Here is a 4,001-nt window from a genome sequence, read left to right on the forward strand (position 1 = left end):
AAATTTTAACACTAAAAATAAAAAAAAAAAAAAACAGACTGACTTAAAACACATCCTATACTAATCCTGTTTCATTCACATAACAGAGTAAACTCATTCCCAAATGCAATTATAACCACAGATATGGGGGATGGGGCTTACAATATATATTTTTTTGTGAACACAATTCAGTTCCTAACATTTGATAAACAAAACTACCTTCAAATTTCATGCGTAATTTTCATAGTTTGGTGAAATTCTAAAAAGTACACATTAAAAAAGGAAAAGCATTTTTATGCCATCTGTAGAAAGCTTTGCTCCAAAATGCATGGTCATAGTTGTTCGCCTTGTCCATTTCCATTACTGTCAACATAAGCCAAACACAGCGTTCAGTGAATTCTGTTTCTCCCAGAACAGCAGACCACCACTCGCAGGCTTTAAACAAAGATGTTTTCATACACTTTAGAAGAAAGAAGTTTTTATAATAAAAATTCATTTCAAATCATTAATTATCTCATAAGTCATAGTAAATTAAATGTGGGCCACCTCTGTATTAACTTTAATTCATATATTTTACAACCATATTGAAACTATAAATCCAAGTTGTTGGAAATATTTATCAGATATTTTCCAATACCTTTGAAAAGCCAAGCTGAGAAATTTTTCATTTAGGTTGGGCCCACTTCTCTCTTCTAGGACATTTGAATAACAACTGCCTGTCAAGATTCATACTCTACCAGCACTATTTTGCACATGTGTCCTTAGAAAACTGCCTAATTTCTCTTGAGTTTTGTCTTTGGAAAAACTGTAGTATTTCCTGTCTCGAAGAGTTGCTTGAAAAGAACACATGAGATCAAATATGTCAAGTGGTTAGTTCCAGAGATAATACATTACAGGTACTCAAAAAGCATTCATTCCTTCTTCGTATTCTGAGTGTAGAAAGGCAAGATGGACAGAAAAATCACACTAAAAAGCAGCAGGAGAACTAAGTTACAGGTTCATTTCTGTCCTCAGGCAACCCACAGAACTTCTCTGTACTTAGATTCCTCATTGTTATGGGTTGAATAGTGTCTCCAAAAAAGAATATGGAAATCCTAACCCCTGTATCTGTAAATATGATCATTTGGAAATAGGGTTTTCTTTTGTTATGTTAATGTAGGGTGGGTCCTAAAACTAATGTAAGTGGTATCTTATGAAAAGAACTGAATAGGCACAGAGATATATGCACAGGGGAAAATCAGACAACATGTGGGGATTCATCTACAAGCAAAGGAGTGGCAAGGTTTCCTGGCACACATTGGACACTAGGAGAGAGGCCCACAGAAGGAATCAACATGGCCAAGACCAATTTGAACTTTTAGCCTGCAGAATGATGAGAAAACAAATTTCTGTTCCTTAGAGCCATTTACTTGTACTTTTTTTTGTACAGCAATATAGGACACTAAAACACTCATCTAGAATAAGGATATACTAACTGACTTAGGCTGGGTTCTCTACAGGAACAAACCAGTGAAGAATCTATGTAAATATACAGAGAGAGCTCTTTGCCATCTTCCATGTTCCCCTGCGGCTGGAGCCATGAAGGTTGAGCTGTGCAGTTTCAGCAGGTACAAAATCTACCCTGGACATGGAGGCACTCTTCCAGGACCAATGGGAAGGTTTACCAGTTTCTTAATGCAAAATGCAAGTTAGCATTCCTTTCCAAGAGGAACCCTTGGCAGATAAACTGGGCTGTCCTCTACAGAAGAAAGCACAGAAAGGGACAATCAGAAGAAATTCAAAAGAAAAGGACTCACTGTGCAGTCAAATTCCAGAGGGCCATCACCAGTGCATCTCTTGCTGATATAAGAGGCCAAGAGGAATCAGAGACCTGAAATTAGAAAGGCTCAATGAGAACAGGCTATCAGGGCTGCCAAGGGAGCAAAAAAGGCTACGTAAGCATCTCAAAAGATAGCAATGGCTGCTACTAAGGCTCCTACAAAGGCAGCACCTAACAAAAGATTGGGAAGCTTTCTGCTCCCCAAGTTGGTGGAAAATGTTAAGTTGGCAGATGAGGCTTTTGAACAAAGATCTGACTATAACTCTAAAAAAATAAAAATGTGTATAGAGAGATTTATTTTATGGAAATGGCTCATGCAATTGTGAAGGTTGGCAAGTCCCAAATCTATGGGTCAGGTGGCAGATTGCAGACTTTTCCTAATCCACATGGTTGCAGGGGCAGACCATCCCATAATCTGCAGATCAAACATCAGACTGACAGCTGTTCATGTCCCAAGAACTGGAAGTCAGACAACATGAGACAGATGCAGAATTGAGAGAGAGCAAGCTTTGCCAGAACATCTGTTCATGTCATGGATGTAAGCTTCACCCCCAAGGAATAGCTTCCAACGGCTGCTCTCAACAACTGATTGGCTGCTCACATCAGATCCCAAAATGAGAGGTGAATACATAGTGTCTGTCTAGCCACTGAGAATCATAGCTTAGCCAACTTGACACATGACTTTAATCATCATACTAGCCTTATCACCATTGAGTTACTGATACAATGGATAGGAAAACAAATTGGAGCTTTTGGTATACAATACAAATGTCCCACACCCTGGGATTCTAAATTTCATTTATCTAACATAAATGAGATTTTCCGTGGTGCTACACTGATTTAAATAAATGGTGGTTGGGGAATATATTTTTTAATGTAAATCTTAGCAACAAGTCTTCTGCATGGGCCAAGCACAGATACCAAGGTCATTTGCTTTCATACAGGTCATTTGCTTTCATACAATGTTGCTCAGTGAATTAGCTGAAAATAGTGAAAAGTGCTGTCTCTGGAGCCTGACATAATGACTGGAGCCCACCATCATGAGTTTCAATTCTTTCTCCAACAACATACTAATCATGCAATCAGGGGCAAACAAACGCAAGGATCAGACCTGTAAATATAAGAATCAGACCTACGTAAGGGGGATGTTGTGAAGATTAACAGAAATCAGTAAAGCACATAGTACAATAAAAACCCAATGCCTCAGGTCAATTCTGACAGACCTGCCCCACTGGGTTTCCAAGGCGGTAAATCTTTATAGAAACAGACTGCCACAACTCTCTCCCACCGAGCAGCTGGTGGGTTTTTCTTCCACAGAGTGGCTGGTGAATTCAAACTGCTGATCTTTTGGTTAGCAGCCAAATGCTTAACTGCTGTGCCACCAGGGCTCCATCACTTAATACAATATGTGACACTTCATAACCACTCAATGAATGTTAGTTGTTACTGTTGTGTTATTCCTTTTTACAATTTTTCAAAAAAAAAAAAAAAAAAAAAAAAAACCAAACCACATTCAATAATAAAAACGCTAAAAGTCCTCTAGGGTGTGAATAGTTAAACAAACTGTCCTTTATCTGTGTTGTTGTTGCTGTTAGGTGCCATCCAGCCTTCTCAGACTCATATCGACCCTATGCACAGCAGAACGAAACACCGACCGGTTCTGCACCAGCATTACGATCTTTGCTATACTTGAGCCCATTGCCACTGCCACTGGGTCAATCCATCTCGTTGAGGGCCTTTCCCTCTTTCATCGACCCTCCACCTTACCAAGCATGACGTCCTTCTCCAGGGAATGGTCACTTCTAATTATACGACCAAAGCAGGTGAGACAAAGTCTGACCATTCTTGCCTCCAAGGAGCATTCTGGCTGTACTTTCTCCAGGACAGATTTGTTAGTTCTTTTAGCAGTCCATGGTACTTTCAGCATTCTTCGCCAACACCACAACTCAAAAGCATCAACCCTTCTTTGGTCTTCCTTATTCATTCTCCAGCTCTCACATACATATGAGGTGACTGAAAATACCATGACTTGTGTCAGGTGCACCTTAGTCCTCAAGGAGACATGTTTACTCTTCAGCACTTGAAAAAGGTCCTTTGCAGCCAATTTTCCCAGTGCTATATGTCATCTCTGGTAGCATAGTGGCTAAGACACTTGCCTGCTAACCAGACGGCTGGCGGTTCAAACCCACCAGCCACTCCTCGG

The sequence above is a fragment of the Orycteropus afer genome, unplaced genomic scaffold (assembly GCF_000298275.1).
Source record: "Orycteropus afer afer isolate SDZICR_OR568_19922 unplaced genomic scaffold, OryAfe1.0 scaffold00894, whole genome shotgun sequence".
NCBI lineage: Eukaryota > Metazoa > Chordata > Mammalia > Tubulidentata > Orycteropodidae > Orycteropus > Orycteropus afer.